Source organism: Hyperolius riggenbachi, chromosome 6 (genome assembly GCF_040937935.1).
Source record: "Hyperolius riggenbachi isolate aHypRig1 chromosome 6, aHypRig1.pri, whole genome shotgun sequence".
NCBI classification, from domain to species: Eukaryota; Metazoa; Chordata; class Amphibia; order Anura; family Hyperoliidae; genus Hyperolius; species Hyperolius riggenbachi.
In genome coordinates this window covers 243,869,886-243,889,313 of record NC_090651.1, presented here as the reverse complement: position 1 = coordinate 243,889,313, position 19,428 = coordinate 243,869,886, and positions in this window count along the sequence as shown.

Below are 19,428 nucleotides of genomic sequence, written 5' to 3'. Positions count from 1 at the left end.
TGATGTGCAGCACCCCCATTTGAGGTGGGGGAGGTAGAGTAGTGTTTCCTCACACCAGTGTAGGTCTGGAGGAGGATATGGATAGCCTCTGGAGGATCCCCAGTGCCAACAAGTTTGCTATATTAGGATATGGATGTCATAGCTGGCATTTATGGCATGACCATTGTCTTATCCCCGGTGCTGTACACTTCATGGAGTGTCCCCAACATGTAATAAACTCAGCGATTTTTCCATGTTCCCAAATTAAATGGAATTTCTCGGATGCTCCTCTATTAGTGTACATTAATTGCTTAAAGTAAACCTGTAAGAAAAAAGTACCCCTTTGGGGTACGTACCTAGGAAGGGGAAGCCTCTGGATCCTTATCCCCTGTCCTCTTCAACCCTGGGGATCCAGCACTGGCAGAACCTCCGATTTTCGGTTCGCGAACTTCCGCGGAAGGTTCGGTTCGCGTAAAAGTTCGCGAACCGCAATAGACTTCAATGGGGATGCGAACTTTGAAAAAAAAAAACTATGCTAGCCACAAAAGTGATGGAAAAGATGTTTCAAGGGGTCTAACACCTGGACCCCCAGGTGGAGGAGTGGGATACATGCCAAAAGTCCCCGGGAAAAATCTGGATTTGACGCAAAGCAGCGTTTTTAGGGCAGAAATCACATTGAATGCTAAATGACAGGCCTAAAGTGCTTTAAAACATCTTGCATGTGTATACATCAATCAGGTAGTGTAATTAAGGTACTGCTTCACACTGACACACCAAACTCACCGTGTAACGCACCGCAAACAGCTGTTTGTGTAGTGACGGCCGTGCTGGACTGGTGCGCACCATGGCGAGAGTGCAGTGGCGGGTTCACTGAACAGGAATACAGTGGCGGGTTCACTGAACAGTACAGGTATGCAGTGGCAGGTTCACTGAACAGGTATGCAGTGGTGGGTTCACTGAACAGAACAGGTATACAGTGGCAGGTTCACTGAACAGAACAGGTATGCAGTGGCGGGTTCACTGAACAGAACAGGTATGCAGTGGTGGGTTCACAGAACAGGTATGCAGTGGCAGGTTCACTGAACAGAACAGGTATACAGTGGCGGGTTCACTGAACACAACAGGTATGCAGTGGCGGGTTAACTGAACAGGTATACAGTGGCGGGTTCACTGAACAGAACAGGTATGCAGTGGCGGGTTCACTGAACAGAACAGGTATACAGTGGCGGGTTCACAGAACAGGTATGCAGTGGCAGGTTCACTGAACAGGTATACAGTGGCGGGTTCACTGAACACAACAGGTATGCAGTGGTGGGTTCACAGAACAGGTATGCAGTGGTGGGTTCACAGTACAGGTATGCAGCGGTGGGTTCACTGTACAGGTATGCAGTGGTGGGTTCACAGAACAGGTATGCAGTGGCAGGTTCACTGAACAGGTATGCAGTGGTGGGTTCACCGAACAGGTACGCAGTGGTGGGTTCACTGTACAGGTATGCAGCGGTGGGTTCTCAGTACAGGTATGCAGTGGTGGGTTCACAGAACAGGTAGGCAGTGGCAGGTTCACTGAACAGGTATGCAGTGGTGGGTTCACTGAACAGGTATGCAGTGGTGGGTTCACAGTACAGGTATGCAGCGGTGGGTTCTCAGTACAGGTATGCAGTGGTGGGTTCACAGAACAGGTATGCAGTGGCAGGTTCACTGAACAGGTATGCAGTGGTGGGTTCACAGTACAGGTATGCAGTGGTGGGTTCACAGAACAGGTATGCAGTGGCAGGTTCACAGAACAGGTATGCAGTGGTGGGTTCACAGTACAGGTATGCAGTGGTGGCTTCACAGAACAGGTATGCAGTGGCAGGTTCGCTGAACAGGTATGCAGTGGTGGGTTCACAGTACAGGTATGCAGTGGTGGGTTCACAGAACAGGTATGCAGTGGCAGGTTCACTGAACAGGTATGCAGTGGTGGGTTCACAGTACAGGTATGCAGTGGTGGGTTCACAGAACAGGTATGCAGTGGCAGGTTCACTGAACAGGTATGCAGTGGTGGGTTCACAGTACAGGTATGCAGTGGTGGGTTCACAGAACAGGTATGCAGTGGCAGGTTCACTGAACAGGTATGCAGGTATCCAGCGGGCTCACTGAACAGAACAGGTATGGTGGGCTCACTGAACAGAACAGGTATGCAGCCAGGAACAAGCTAAGCCTAACTAATCTTTCCCTATGAGAGACAGTCTGCAGCAGCTCGCCCTACTCTCACTAACGCAGGCACACGAGTAAGCGTAATGGCCGCCGCTGCCTGCCTTTTATTAGGGGGGGAGTGGCTCCAGGGGCTAGTGTAGCCTAATTGGCTACACTGGGCCTGCTGACTGTGATGTAGAGGGTCAAAGTTGACCCTCATGGTGCATTATGGGACGAAGCGAACTTCTGCAAAAGTTCGCCTGTGGGACGCGAACGCGAACCACTGAAGTTCGCATGGAACCGTTCGCAGGCGAACCGTTCGGCCCAACTCTACTGGCAGCCCAAAAAAAATCCGCTGACAAGCTTGTCGCAGTAGTGGCTTCAGCGGGTGACAATATTTATCACTCCGCCCTCCTGTGCAGGCACAGTACAAGCTTCCCCTCGGGCTTCGGCAGTCTCAGACTCGTGCCTGCACAGTAGAGCGGACCCGATCAGGCTCGGCTTTATCTACCAGAACCCGAGGGGAAGCTTGTACTGCACAGGAGCGCGGATTGGTTAAAGGATACCCCAACTGAAATGTGACATAATGAGATAGACATGTGTATGTACAGTGCCTAGCACACAGATAACTATGCTGTGTTCCTTTTTTTCTTTCTCTGCCTGAAAGAGTTAAATATCAGGTATGTAAGTGGCTGACTCAGTCCTGACTCAGACAGGAAGTGACTACAGTGTGACCCTCACTGATAAGAAATTCCCCTTTTTTACCTCTTTCTTGCTCTCAGAAGCCATTTTCTGCTAGGAAAGTGTTTTATAGTTGGAATTTCTTATCAGTGAGGGTCACACTGTAGTCACTTCCTGTCTGAGTCAGCATTTGGACATACAGGCATATAGCATGTGGGGTGCGTGCAATAATAGTGGCAAACACATGGTAGTGCAAATGTGAAAGTACAAAACTCAGCACAGATAGTGGACAGGTAAAGTATAACATTAGGGGGACAGTGACCAGGGGCGGTGTGGCCCAGTTGCAAAGCCGATAATCTTTCGGGAATAGGCCTGAGGTTTATGGCTGCCAACAGATCTCCCTCCAATCTGATTTAACAGAGAGTAGTCTCTTGTCAATCGGCCACCAAAATCACTAGCTTGCTGCTCTGCATCAGTGAAATAAGAGTGAGAGAGGCTAGGCCCATAGACCAATGAACCAATGATATGAGATGGCTGTGAAGGGTGTTTTCTGTGTGAGAAATAGGGCACACTGTATTGGAGGAGTCTGTGGGATGGGGTGGGGAAAGACCCTGCCCAACTAAATATATGCTTGTGTAAGGTTTCAGGGGCAAAGTGGCTTTCCACACATTCTGCCCCACCCCTTGAAAATCCCCATCACAACCCCTTGTGGCCCTTAAACACTCCTCTTCCCCCCCCCCCCCCTTCCTGGTCCATGAAAAATGTTTGGACAGGAAAACAATCCTCGAATCAAAAAGGTTACAGTTATTTAGGTTAACCTCCTGCCGACTGCGAAAGGTTACAGTTATTTGGGTTAACCTCCTGCTGACTGCGTGACGCCGATGGGCGTGGCCGCGGCGGCAGCACCAGGACCGCCTAACGCCGATCGGCGTAGAGTCCTGGGGCCAGCTAATGCAGGAGATCGCGCGCAGGGTGCGCGCGCATCTCCTGCTTGGGGGTGGAGCTCCGCCCCGTCTGCAGTCTCTGAGCGGCAATCTCCGCTCAGGAGACTGCTAGACGGCGTGATCATCATCTATTTACATGTACAGTGCTTCGATCGGCAGCAGCGCTGTACTGGGGACAAGAGAGCGATCGCCTGTCATAGGCAGAAGCCGATGACAGCCGATCGCCAGGATTGGCTGGCTGGGGGGAGGGAGGGGATTGTTGGAAAAAAAAAAGGAAAATATTAAAAAAATCACACAAAAACACACACATACATATTTTTTAAAAAAAATAAACAACTGGGGGGCGATCAGACCCCAACAACAGAGAGCTCTGTTGGTGGGGAGAAAAAGGGGGGGGGGGAATCACTTGTGTGCTGTGTTGGCCTTAAAGCTGCAGTGGCCTATTTTACTAAAAAAATGGCCAGGTCACTAGGGGGGTTTAGCACTGCGGTCCTCCGGTTAAAAAAAGACATGTTCATCGAGTTCAACCAGGTTGGGGACCTCTCAAAGTAGAGAGAAAGCGGAGGTGCACATCCGGCTAAAACATCACTTTTATTCAAGAAGCTTTAAAATCCAATTATAATTCATTATCCATAGGTCCTGATGATGCGCCACACTGTATATGGCGCGAAACAGCTGTAGACCTCTCACTGCTTGTACCTCTGTCCTTTCTGTGGATAATGCATTATAATTGTATTTTAAAGCTACTGAAATAAAATTGATATTTTAGCCGGATGTGCACCGCCGCCTCCTCACTATTTTGAATTGTCGTGAGTGCATTTTGATGAGTTGCAATCTGACTTCAGTGGCCTAATCCTGTGCATTGGTTCTGCTGCATGAGGTTGGGGACCTCTGCTTTAAAGGGAAACTGAATCGAGAGGGATATGGAGACTGCCATATTTCTTTTTAAACAATACCAGCGGCCTGGCTGTCCTGCTGATCCTCTGCCTCTAATACTTTTAGCCATAGACCCTGCACAAGCATGCAGATCAGATGTTTCTGACAAAAAAAATTACAAAATAAGCCATATGCTTGTTTTAGGTTAGAGTCAGACACTACTGCAGCCAAAGAGATCAGCAGGGCAGCCAGGCAACTGCTATTGTTGAAAAGGAAATACACATAGCAGCCTCCATTTATCTCTCCCTTCAGGTTCCCTTTAAATTACTGGCCTAGAATGAGCAGACAGATCAGATGCGTGGATCAGGGCCATAACTATGTCTCACGGGGCCCGCTAAAGAACTTTAAAGAGCCCCCCTTTGTATATTTAGACTTTCCCCAGCAAGGAGTAGAGGTCTGGACTTTTTCTCTCCTCCTTCTTTAGGGCCCTATCTCATGCCCCCTTTGACTGTGTCCATTCATCCAGACCCATAGATCAGCACCACGCCAGCTCAGAATAACTGTTATTATTCAATAACAGGAGGGAATAAGGATGGCATCCTCCTTATTCCTCTCACTTCAGGTTCCCTTTAGGTATTCGAGGGGGTTGTTAATCAGTTTCAGCTTCTTTGGTGTTAATGAAATGATCAACAGATACATTAGAGGGAAAACACTGAGATGACCACCAAAAAATAAATGGGTTTAGTAGGTGGATTCCACTGACATTTTTCCTTCCTCATCAGGGGCAAATCCAGGATTTTCAAGGAGGGGATTCCTAAAAGGTTTATCAACACAACCCCCCCTCTCTCCCTCTCACATACCATTTATCATGCGATCGATATGCGATCGCTGATCGAATCAATAAAATCCAACATGTTCGATCAGGGTTCGATTCGATATGCGTTCGTTATCAATGCAAATCGAATCGAATCCTGATCGGACATGTTGGATTTTATCAATTTGATCAGCGATTGCATGTTGATCGCATGACAAATCGTATGGTGTAGATAGTTACATAGTTATTTGGGTTGAAAAAAGACATACGTCCATCGAGTTCAACCAGTTGGCTCTGAGCACTGGCTGCGCTTGCCTTATCCATTCAGACTCGAGAGAGCACCAGCAGCAGTACTCTCCTCTCTCCATGGACGCATACTCTCTGACGTCCAATAGCCTTCAGGGGGAGGAGAGCGGCCGCTGCTGCTGGATGGCGTGGTGACGTCACGTCAGAGCCAGGAAGGTAGCCATGGAGACCTGGGATGCCATCACCGCCGCCGAGAGGTAATGTATCTCTGCGCCGCCCGCTCTCATACCGCAAGTCAGAGTCTGAGACCCTCGCCGCACACATGAGCAGGCGCCAGCTGCGATAAAACATCCGTGGCTGCCGCTGCTCAGATTCTGAGGAGGCGATGCCCATTATGATGGCTGAATACTCGGCAGCCCCACTTCCGGTCTTGGTGCGGGGGGGGTACTTGGTGCATGACAATGCCCAGCCTCGTGTGGTGAGAGTATGCAGTTACTGGAAGACAGGAATTGATACTCTTTAATGGCCACTACACTTCCCTGACCTAAATCCAATAGAACACCTCTAAGATACTATGTCTCAGTCTATCTGATGCCACCAGGTTGCACCTCAGATTATTCATGAGCCCACTGATGCTTCTGCCCAGATGTGGGAGGAGATCCTCAGGACACAATCTGTAGTGCCATTAGATCCATGCACCAACATTGTCAGGCCTTCATACATGCACGTGGGGGCCATGCAAACTGCTGAGTACGATTTTGATTTGATGCAATGAAGCTTCATCAAAATGGACTAGCCTTCTGCATATTTTTTTCACTTTAATATTTGGGGAGTCATTAAATTCAACCCTAGTAGGTTGATAATTTTTATTTCCATCAAACGAACCCTAACACATTACCCAGTCAATAACAGTAGAGATAGGCAGCATGATTTTATTTTTCAAATTGCGATCCAATGTGTTTGCATTGTTCCTTTAATTTTTTTGAGCAGTATATGTATACTGTACATATATGAACAGTATGCATACATATTACCCCATCTATCTTCCATGTTATCTACCACCTGCATAAACTACCTACCACTTCCAAATCAGCATCATCTGCCACCTAACCTTCAACATCTACCCCCACCCCCCTGCCCTATCTATACTGCCATCCCTAAACAATCTTTCACTCTATTGTCCAGCACCATTTTAGGATTCTGGGCCCTTTTCCACTAGCTGTGATCCACTTCAAAAAGTCAATTGCCGCCATTTTGCTGATCACAATAGCACAGTGATTTACATGTAAATCGCGGTTCTTATTTTCCACTAGCGTGCTTCTTTTTTTTACCTGATCGTAATCAGCTTTCTGCACAATTCTCAGCGCAATTGCGTTTTGTTTCCAATGGCCGCAGTCGTAGCAAGTTGAAAAAGCAACTTGTGCGATCGCAGACACAGTGTACTTGCTAGTGGAAAAGGGCCCTTAAAGCGGACCCAAACCAAACATTTTTTTAATTCAAAATATTTAGTTGCACCACTCTGACACATACAAAGATAAATAAACACTCCTTCAAGTCTATGAGCATTTCAGTGCATGCTTTTCACCCTTCTCTTTTCATAACTAGGGTTATACAGGTAGCAGCGTTTACTTCTGTAGCTTAGTAGGAGGTTTTAGATCATGGCTGTGTTTGTCATCAGCTACCCTCCCTCACAGGGGCGTCGTCTATGTGAAATCTCACACAAGCTGAGATCACCTTTCCTGTGACATCATCAGTAGCAGCCTGTGTTTTTGTTTTTGTTTTTTTACCTCCTCCACCAGTCTGCCGGATTCTGTCCCGGCAATATATAAGGAAGAGAGAGGTTCCTCCAATAAATTTAAAATATTTTATATTTGTCATCATGCAGCTGAAAAAAAGGCTGCTATTTATTTGTATAATATAGAAAACATATTTTATTTCTTAAATCTTGTATTTTTTATTTGGGTCCACTTTAACTATCAAAACCATTACTACACCAGTCCAAATATTTAAGAGACTGGGGCTTTGCTATATCTGCAATAAAAGACAGTAAGCCTGATTAATTATTGCATATCCAGCGGGGATATCATAAATGATCTAGCAAACCCTTAACTGGATCCAGGGCAGTTTCTAGGCTGCATTTCACCCAGTTCGAGAGTAAAAAAAAAAGCCCCCCCCCCTTCCCCAAAATCAAAGCTGCTAAGTGAAATCATGTCAAAAGGCTTCTTGAAACCAACTCACCATTTCTATTTATTTTTCTATGTTTTTCACTACCCCTCTTCCATGGGCTTGCTCCTGACTGGCTTTGGCTGCCTGCGAGTCTGCTAGTCTCTGGACTGAGTGTTAAACAGCAAATTCTGGGGTACGATCCTTTATAAAGTGAAGGATCAAAGAACACAGTCCTTTTTGGGGCAATCCACCTTGCCCTTTAGTGCTTATTTATACCTTTGAAAAGGACTAAGTATACTATAATGCAATCTCAAATAGGCAAAAAAGTCTCTGAAAAAACTTTATTAACACACGTACAAAAAATAGAAAAAGTGGTTCTTCAATATCACAAGGTCTAAAAAACATTGGTTGGTTTGGAACAACAATTGGTTGTAGCTTTGTGGGCATTTAAACTTCAAGGCAACGACACATGTTCGTTTCGGGCTTTTGTATAGAATTGTATGTGCCCTTCGTCAGGCCGTAATACCCAATTCTGCGTAGCTCAACCAGACAAAAAGACCAATCAGGCGAAGAGCCAGAAAATGGGGGGCATCTGTACCCACCAGACGCACTTGACCTTCCCAAGAGCTACAGCAAGGAGAAGCTTCTCCTTGCTGTAGCTCTTGGGAAGGTCAAGTGCGTCTGGTGGGTACAGATGCCCCCCATTTTCTGGCTCTTCGCCTGATTGGTCTTTTTGTCTGGTTGAGCTACGCAGAATTGGGTATTACGGCCTGACGAAGGGCACATACAATTCTATACAAAAGCCCGAAACGAACATGTGTCGTTGCCTTGAAGTTTAAATGCCCACAAAGCTACAACCAATTGTTGTTCCAAACCAACCAATGTTTTTTAGACCTTGTGATATTGAAGAACCACTTTTTCTATTTTTTGTACGTGTGTTAATAAAGTTTTTTCAGAGACTTTTTTGCCTATTTGAGATTGCATTATAGTATACTTAGTCCTTTTCAAAGGTATAAATAGTCTCTGGACTGACTCAGGCTGAGAGGCTCTGCGAGTGCGACGCAGTCACACACTGCGTATTTATGGCTGCATGCGGCCACCCTACTCTCGCTGTCGTCGGCTCCTCCCCCAGCCCAGCCCAAGCGTGAGGTGGGCTGCCTGTATCTTTCCCGTTGCACCGCGCAGCCTGCCAGTGTTGCCAACCTTTCACGTTATTTTTTACTGACAAATATCTAAAAAATTACTGACAAAAGATTTTTACTGACAAAATTTCTTCACTAAATGCACATAAGAGACAGCGTTTCACCAGTAAATCAACATAAGCGACAGTTTTTTTCACCAGTAAATGCACATAAGAGACAGCTTTTCACCAGTAAATGCACATAACAAGAGACCGCTTTTCACCAGTAAATGCACATAACAAGAGACCGCTTTTCACCAGTAAATGCACTTAACAAGAGACCGCTTTTCACCAGTAAATGCACTTAACAAGAGACCGCTTTTCACCAGTAAATGCACTTAACAAGAGACCGCTTTTCACCAGTAAATGCACTTAACAAGAGACCGCTTTTCACCAGTAAATGCACATAATGACAAACAGCCAGTGTCCCCAGTATATGTAGCCAGGGATATATGTGCCCAGTATATGTAGCCAGAGGTATATGTGCCCAGTATATGGAGCCAGGGGGTATATGTGCCCAGTATATGGAGCCAGAGGGTATATGTTCCCAGTATATGGAGCCAGGGGGTATATGTGCCCAGCATATGAAGCCAGGGGGTATATGTGCCCAGTATATGGAGCCAGAGGTATATGTGCCCAGTATATGGCGCCAGGGGGTATATGTGCCCAGTATATGGAGCCAGGGGGTATATGTGCCCAGTATATGGAGCCAGGGGGTATATGTGCCCAGTATATGTAGGCAGGGGTATATGTGCCCAGTATATGGAGCCAGGGGGTATATGTGCCCAGTATATGAAGCCAGGGAGTATATGTGCCCAGTATATGGAGCCAGGGGGTATATGTGCCTAGTATATGGAGCCAGAGGTATATGTGCCCAGTATATGGTGCCAGTGGCTATATGTGCCCAGTATATGGAGCCAGGGGGTATATGTGCCCAGACAGTATATGGAGCCAGGGGGTATATGTGCCCAGTATAGGGAGCCAGGAGGTATATGTGCCCAGTATATGGAGCCAGGGGTATATGTCCCCAGTATATGTAGTCAGGGGTATATGTCCCCAGTATATGTAGGCAGCGGTATATGTGCCCAGTATATGGAGCCAGGGGGTATATGTGCCCAGTATATGGAGCCAGGGAGTATATGTGCCCAGTATATGGAGCCAGGGGGTATATGTGCCCAGTATATGGAGCCAGAGGTATATGTGCCCAGTATATGGCGCCAGGGGGTATATGTGCCCAGACAGTATATGGAGCCAGGGTGTATATGTGCCCAGTATATGGAGCCAGGGGGTGTATGTTCCCAGTATATGGAGCCAGGGGGTGTATGTTCCCAGTATATGGAGCCAGGGGGTATATGTGCCCAGTATATGGAGCCAGGGGGTATATGTGCCCAGTATATGGAGCTAGAGGTATATGTGCCCAGTATATGGCGCCAGGGGGTATATGTGCCCAGTATATGGAGCCAGGGGGTATATGTGCCCAGTATATGGAGCCAGGGGGTATATGTGCCCAGTATATGAAGCCAGTGAGTATATGTGCCCAGTATATGGAGCCAGGGGGTATATGTGCTAAGTATATGGAGCCAGAGGTATATGTGCCCAGTATATGGTGCCAGTGGCTATATGTGCCCAGTATATGGAGCCAGGGGGTATATGTGCCCAGTATATGAAGCCAGTGAGTATATGTGCCCAGTATATGGAGCCAGGGGGTATATGTGCTAAGTATATGGAGCCAGAGGTATATGTGCCCAGTATATGGTGCCAGTGGCTATATGTGCCCAGTATATGGAGCCAGGGGGTATATGTGCCCAGACAGTATATGGAGCCAGGGGGTATATGTGCCCAGTATAGGGAGCCAGGGGGTATATGTGCCCAGTATATGGAGCCAGGGGTATATGTCCCCAGTATATGTAGTCAGGGGTATATGTCCCCAGTATATGTAGGCAGCGGTATATGTGCCCAGTATATGGAGCCAGGGGGTATATGTGCCCAGTATATGGAGCCAGGGAGTATATGTGCCCAGTATATGGAGCCAGGGGGTATATGTGCCCAGTATATGGAGCCAGAGGTATATGTGCCCAGTATATGGCACCAGGGGGTATATGTGCCCAGACAGTATATGGAGCCAGGGTGTATATGTGCCCAGTATATGGAGCCAGGGGGTATATGTGCCCAGTATATGGAGCCAGGGAGTATATGTGCCCAGTATATGGAGCCAGAGGGTATATGTGCCCAGTATATGGAGCCAGAGGTATATGTGCCCAGTATATGGCGCCAGGGGGTATATGTGCCCAGTATATGGAGCCAGGTGGTATATGTGCCCAGACAGTATATGGAGCCAGGGTGTATATGTGCCCAGTATATGGAGCCAGGGGTATAGGGACCCGAGTGAGTGAGTGAAAGGGGACCCCCCGTCTAGCCGCCACCGCCGCCACCTCCTCACCTTGCAGCAACGTCAGACCTCGATCAGCGGGCGACCCGACCAGTAAGAGGGTGCCGGACGCACACGCTCCATATGCGGAAGTGATGTCACTTCCGCATATTAGTGCGGCGTGCTAGGTCCTAGCGCCCGCACTACTGGTCGCCGCCTGATCGAGGTCTGACGCGGCGGCGCCGGCGGCCAGAGGGAGGGAGAGAGCGGTGGCCACAGGGGGAGAGCGCCCAGAAGGATCTAGGAAGCCGGTGATCGCTCTGGTGCACAGCTCCTCCTGCCTCTCGCTGCACTGTGTCCGCGCGTCACCGGCTCCTAGCAGTGACGTGACGTCACATGACATCCTTCTGCCTGGCGCCCCCCAATCAGGCACTCTCATCGGCGCCCCGTTCAGCAGAACCGGCTGAACGGGGCAAGAAACGGCCCAGACTGGATCAATTAACAATTGCCTGTTATTAAGTGGTTAGGATTTGCTCCCCTCACCTGTGTCATTTCAGATCATAGGGTTGTTTGGAGACAGTGACATTGCTAGGTTAAGTATTTGAGGCATTGCTAGGGCTACATATTTCATTTCTGTGCCCTGAGTACTTGACACAGGTTCTGTGATCCTTCTATGGAAGTAAATAGTCTCATTTCAGGATCTTCTATGTGTGGCCATGCATGAGGCAGTGATCCTTTACAAGTTGAGGCCGTCTATAATGACAGTCTTGTATAACACAAATTGATATGTGCTACTTCCAAATCACCTGATACAAACACCACAGTCCAGCTTGGTGTATCTGAGGTTTGCTGCTGAAGATTGGAAGGCGGCAGGACATGGGTAAACTGGAAGGTGACTAGGTAAGTATGTTTTTTTTTTTCTAAACACCACTGAACACCAATAATTTCGGAGACACACTAACTAATCATTATTGAAGGGCACTTTGGCATGCCTATCTCGCGTGGTTACGTTATTGTGTTTTAAACAGAGAGAAATAAGAAAAGGGAATCCATGGCAGTGACTGCAAAGCCAGATAACTATAGATAAAGGTGTTGGGGGGGGGGGGGGGGGGGGCGCCTCTTGGTCTAATAGCAATCAGTGTGTGACAGCTGGGGTGGAAGGTATGGAGAGGTGCACTTTGGTGTCTCAGCCTTGGGTGCTGTAGGACCTTGTCCCGGGTCTGCATCTGCCCACCCATATACTTTGATCCCGATCACCAATACTCACATCTTATTTTCTGTATATCAACTAAAAAAAGTATGTTTAACCACTTCCCAGCCACAGGTTTTTTTCCCCTTAAAAAAACAGCAATTTTCAAATCACGCTCCTCCAATTAAAGGATACGCAAATATAAATTTAAAAACGGGGCAGGCATGTGCAGTGGGCTCTCTTCATGCCCACCGCTCTCCCCGTTCTCCTCCCTCCCCCTCTGTTACTCTGTACCGACCCCCCGAACTTACTTCCTGGTCGGGAGGGTCGGGCGGACTGCAGAGAGCATGAGGAGAGCCCCCTACACATTTATATTTGTTTTTTGGTAAGAATTATTTTATTTTATATGCATTTTAAAGGGAATTATTTGACTTTTTTTTTAAAAAAAGGTAATTATTTCTCAGTTTCCAGCCATTGTAGTTTTAAATTAAAATGTGCTACGATAGATAAAACCCACACGTTTTATTTGCCTATTTGTTCCGGTTATTACAACGATTAAATTGTGTCTGTAGTACGTATGGCGATAATATTTTATTTGGAAATAAAGGTGTATTTTTTGTTTAGTGTTGTTTACAGTATATCAATAATTACAAGCCTTTATTTACAAAAAATAACAGTAACATACCCTCAAGACATACATATTAAAAAGTTCCTAAGTTAACTTTTTATGTATTTTTCTAAATGATGTCAATTTTTTTTACAACTGTTTTATTTTAGTATCTATGGGGTAGGGTGGAAGGGGTTTAAAACTAATAACATTTAGTATTTATTTGTATATATAATAATGTATGTGGGTGTATTTTTACTTTTTGGCCACATGATGTCGCCAGACTGAATTCCTGTGTACTATGAACAGTACACAGGAAGTGTTTTGTGTATCTGTTCTACTTTCACTTTGTGAATGAATACAGGTGTCTCAATGTCGGCTTTCATTCATCACAGGCACTGGGATCAGCTTTGGGCACAACTGTTCCCATTCACCAATCACAGTACAGTGGGATGGAAACGAATGGGAGTAGCGCGGCGATCACGTGCGAAAAGGTACATAAGCATGTATGCATATCTACGCCCCTGGTGCACAAGTGAAATTTTAAGGGGCGTAGATATGCATACCAGCGGCAGCGGTGGGCAGTTAATGTATTGTCTCATATTACTGAAACATGATTTCAGCATCCCTGAAGCTAAAATATATGAAATACTAACTTTTTTTTTATCTATACCCTTCTCTCAGAAGCTGCTCTCTTCCAGGAAAGAGTTTTATGGCTGTAATTCCTTATCAGGGAGGGTTACACTATAGTCCTACTTATTTGTCACTGCAGTGGCGTAGCTAGGGAGCTGTGGGCCCCGGTGCAAGTTTTACAATGGGGCCCTTCCAAGCACTCTATACATAACAATTGATACAGCGCACCAAAACCTGCCAATAGCAACTACAGTGTCAGAGGTGCAAGAAGGGGATGGGGAACAGTTTGTTAATGATTACCAATATTCAAAGTATCTATAGAATTAATTATTATGAGCACATGACCAATAAAGAGCTAATGCTGTGGTTGAGGGAGTGCCTTTTGGGGCCCCTCTGGCCCAAGGGCATCGATGCGGTCACAACCTTTGCAACCCCTATTGCTACACCCCTGTGTCACTGTACATACACATATCTATCTTATCATTTCACAGGTCAGCAATCTTATTTTATACACTAGTCCCAAAAAAATTCCTTAAACATAGTAAATGGATATTATTATTGTGCTTTACTTTAATGAGGAAAGAGTGGAAATAACAATATAAGCTAAGAACATTATGGACAACAATAATAAATAATTAAAAAAACCCTAACCCCATAGAAATTAAGGAAAATTGGATACTTACCTGCCGGTAATTTTCCTTTCCAGATGTATCCATGGCAGCACGATAGGGTTAAGTCCCGCCCACTTCACCCCATAGGACCAATAGTGAATAAATTGAATCCCTAGAGCGTCCCTCCCCAGTCTTGTCACTCGGAATCACCGAATCTAGGGAGGGAGCCTCGTGCTGCCATGGATACATCTGGAAAGGAAAATTACCAGCAGGTAAGTATCCAATTTTCCTTATTCCATATGTCTCCATGGCAGCACGATAGGGACATAACTAGTCAATAAAACATCGGGAGGGATGAGGTGCAATTCAGAAGTTTTAATTAGATTCATACATTATTTACAGTATTTACATTCAATACACTTGCACCAAATTGTACAGAGGAGTTTGCTGCTGGGTCTACTCTGTAATGCCTCATGAATGTGTTTAGCGAGCTCCAATTTGCTGCCTGGCAAATCTTGTCGGGTGACACTTTTGAGAATGCTGCCCATGAGGCAGCCATGCCTCTAGTCGAGTGGGCACGGACCTGTTCTGGTGGCACTAAGCCACTCATTTTGTAAGCCTCCTGGATAGTCCTGACTAGCCAATTTGCTATTGTTCTAGATGATGCTGAGAGTCCTTTTCTGTATCCTGTCGGTATTATAAAGAGTCTCTCCGATTTTCTGATAGCTGCCGTTCTTGAAATATACTCTTTCAAGACTGTGCCTACATCTAGCGGATGAGGAGATGTTCTATCCTCCTGCCAGAACGTAGGTAGAGTCCAGTCCTGGTTAAAATGATATACAGATGCAACCTTTGGAATAAAGTGTTGAATTGGTCTAAGAACCACCCTGTCTGGAAAGAACGTTAGAGATGGTTCCTCTACACCCAAGGCTTGGAGTTCTGACACTCGCCTGGCCGATGAGATGGCCACCAGAAATACAGCTTTGTAGGATAGATGTATTATGTCACAGTCTACTAGTGGTGTAAATGGTGGCCCTGCTAGAACCTTCAGCACAAGAGGTAAATCCCATTTAGGGAAAATCGTCTTTGTGGGAGGCTTCTGTTTCATCACCCCTCGAAGGAACTGTATCACTAAGGGGTGCAGGGCCCACCTGAAGTCGGTGAGTGCAGATAAAGCCGAGACCTGAACTTTCAAGGTGTGATAACCCAAGCCTTTGTCTAATCCTGTTTGTAGGAAGTGTAGTATCTCCTTAACCTTTGGCTTAAATGGATCGAGTTGTAGCTGATTCATGAAGGGTATACATCTCTCCCAGATGTTCTGATAGGATAATCTGGTTGACGGCTTCCTGGCTTTCAATATTGTTTCAATAACTGAACTTGTGAAGCCTAAGGTTTCAAGTTTTTCCCTTTCAATGTCCACACCGTTAAGTCCAGCCTGCCTGGGTCTGGATGTAGAATCGGACCTTGGTGTAGAAGGTCCTGGCATTGTGGCAATCTCAGAGGTTCCCCTGATCTCAACTCCCATAGCAATGGGAACCAAGGCCTCCTTGGCCAGAATGGAATTACCGCTATCAGGGTGACTGACTCTCTCACCAACCTCAGGAGTAGGCGATGGATCAACGGAATTGGTGGAAATACGTATCCCACCTTGAAGTTCCACTCCGCTAATAGGGCATCCGTCGCTAGTGCATCTCTGGACTGCCATCTGGACATAAAGGTCTTGCACTTTGTATTCTTCGACGTTGCCATTAAGTCCACTTCTGGAGTAGCTATCTGGTTGCAGATCATTTGAAAGATGTTGTCGTTGAGGGGCCATTCGTTGTTGTCTAAACGATTTCTGCTGAGGTAGTCTGCTTCTGTGTTCTCCAGCCCCGGGATGTAGGTTGCTGATAGACTTAGGAGATGGTTTTCTGCTAGATTGAATATCGGTGCCACCTCCTGAAGAAGGGTCTTGGATCTCGTTCCACCCTGTTTGGACACGTACGCCACCGCTGTGCGGTTGTCCATGCGTAATAGCACTCGTTTCCCTTTGAGAAAAGACTTGAATCTCTGAAGAACTAGGTAAGCGGCTCTGATCTCCAGAATGTTCGCAGGGAGAGTCACATTCTTCTGCCCCCAAGCACCTTGTACAACCTGTCCCAACAGGTGCCCTCCCCAGCCCATCTGACTGGCATCTGTAGTCACAATGACTGGAGAAGGCTGGCATATTAGTAACGGGGTCGACAGATTCGACTTTTCCGTCCACCAAAGCAGACTGTTCCTCATTCGGTGCGTTATCAATACATCCTGTGTTAATCTCCTGCTGTACCACTGATTCAGAAATCCTGTTTGCCATTCCCTGCAGTGCCACTGGGCCCACCTGACCATCGGGATTGTCGAGGTCATTGTTCCAAGAAGACTTAAACATTGTGTCGCTGTTGTTGTTGACAAACATATCATATTGCGTACCTTTTGAATGAGTTTTTCTTGTTTTTCTGGCGGGAGGCTTATGGTATTTGCCTGAGTCTGGAACAAAGCACCTAGAAATATGAGCTGTCTTGTTGGTGTTAACTGACTCTTCCTGGTGTTGATCTTCCAACCGAACATTTCCAATTGGTGTAGCAGAATCTGCCTCTGTAACAGCAGCTGTTGCCTGTCTTGCCCTAACAGAAGTAGGTCGTCCAGGTAATGGAATAACCTGAGTCCCTTTATTCTTAGAACCTCCACTAACGACAACAGAATTTTTGAAAAAGTTCTCGGGGCAGTACAGATGCCAAACGGTAGGCAACGGAATTGGAAGTGGCGGTTGCCGATCGCAAACCTCAGAAACTTCTGGTAGTGGGAATGAATCATGACGTGAAGATAGGCGTCCTCTAGGTCTATCGAGAGGGCCCAGTCGTTCTTCATAATTACGTTTGTTATAGTTTGTAAGGTCTCCATCTTGTATTTTTTTAGACTGATATGTCTGTTTAGAGTTCGTAAGTCCATTACTGGACGTAGCTCCCCTGATTTCTTCTTTACGAAGAACAGGGGTGAGTAGACGCCCCTGCCTCTTTCTCTCTGAGGAACTTGTATGATTGCATTTTTGTTCAATAACTCTTGAACATATTCCATCAAAATCTGTCTTTTCTTCTGAGAAACTGGTATTTTTGTAGTTCTGAATATCTGTGGTGGTCTTGTTGTGAACTTCCACCGGTGTCCTATTTTTACTGTCTGTACGACCCAGGGATCCTTGATGCCATCCGCCCAGACGTCCCCAAAAGCCTGCAGCCTCCCGCCAACTGGCAATGTCTGGGCGGTCTGAACATCAAAACGACTTCTGCTGGCCGGGACCCTGGCTGGTCTTTTTCTGCTTATTAAGTCTTTGCAGAGTTGATTGGGAGCTCTGCCAGTTCCGTCTAAAGCCTCCCGTTGGTCTGTAACCTGTAGTGGATCTAAATCTGTTTTGCTGATATGTAGGTCTCTGCGTCAGGTTCGGTCTTCTGCTCTTGCGATCTTGGGGAATCATCCCAGACTTTCCCCCAGTTATCCTTTTAATGGCCGTATCCAACTCTTGGCCGAACAGATTCTTCCCATCATAAGGGATCTTGCACCAGTCCTGTTTAGATACCTGATCAGCAGACCAGTGCTTCAGCCATAGGGCTCTTTTGGAAACAACAGAATGCAGCATTGATCTGGAGGAGCATCGGAGAACGTCAACTGCCGCCTCACCGATAAAATCGGCTGTAAGCTTGAAGTCATCCAATGCTGCAATAATTACTTCCTTATCTGTGTCAGCCCTTAAGGCGTCCTCAATGTTCTGAGTCCATCCTCTTAAGGCCTCAGCAACTGCCGTGAGAGCGACCGCTGGCTTGCAGGCACCTCCTGAAGATAAATAAGACTTTTTAAGCTCCGAGTCTATCTTTCTTTCTAATGGATCTGTGAATGATACAGAATTCTCACGGGGTAATGTTACATGTCTGGCTAAGGACATAATGGATGCATCCACTCTGGGGGGCTCGTCCAATACAGTCGTTTTGTCTTGTTCAAGCGGGTATAGCTTGTTTAGCTTATTAGCCATAGACGGTTTCTTATCAACCTTTTTCCATTCCTCTAAGATAATGTCATTAATATTACTTATAAACGGGAAGGTCTTGATACTCTTATTGAGATGTGAGTAGTATTCCCTCTGTGCTTGTGCAGAAGTACTTGGGGTCTCCTCATCTTGCCATTCCATGGCGTCTCTGACTGACTTAATATATGGTTGTACCAGGCTGAAGTCGAAACCAACTGGTGGTTGGTCCGGCTCTGTCTCGACATTAGTTGGTATTCCGGGATGTGTACCCGTATCCATGTTCTGGGTATTTGGTTGGGAGGGCAAGGTAGCTATATACTGGTTCATGGACTCCTGAACCGCTTGTTTGATCATATGAGCAATGTCCATTGGTCGTTCAGGTTCCCTGGCCATAGAGTCAAAGCATGCCCTGCACACTAGCTTGCCAGTCATGACTCTATTGCCACAGGCCCAGCATTTCTTCCCAGAAGGTGAAGGTGACTTTCTACGTCTGGGTGATCCGCGATCTTCCCCTCTTTTTGACAAAGAGCGCCTACTGGAGCGGGAACGAGATCGAGAGCGGGATCTAGAAGATGATCTTCTCCTTGGGGTAGATTTCCTCCCTGGAGAATATCCCTCATCTTGACCTCTGTAAGGATCCGCCTGGTCTAAGCCTCGTACCTGCTCCTGAATTAGGCTGTAATATAAGCAAAAACAGCCTATTAGTAAGCACTCTTTTGTAAATGAGAAGAAAGGCCACTTACTACCTGCTTCCTACCTCAGGCCATCCAACTGGTCACTATCAGGCAAAGACTCCATGATACAGCAACCCTGCCGCAGAAAACACAGAGCATACTATTAGTTTGCTCAAAATAATAATAATAATGCATGCCCCAGCGCTTCCCACCGAAGATTGTTTCTTACCAGTCACAGTGAATTACTGCCCA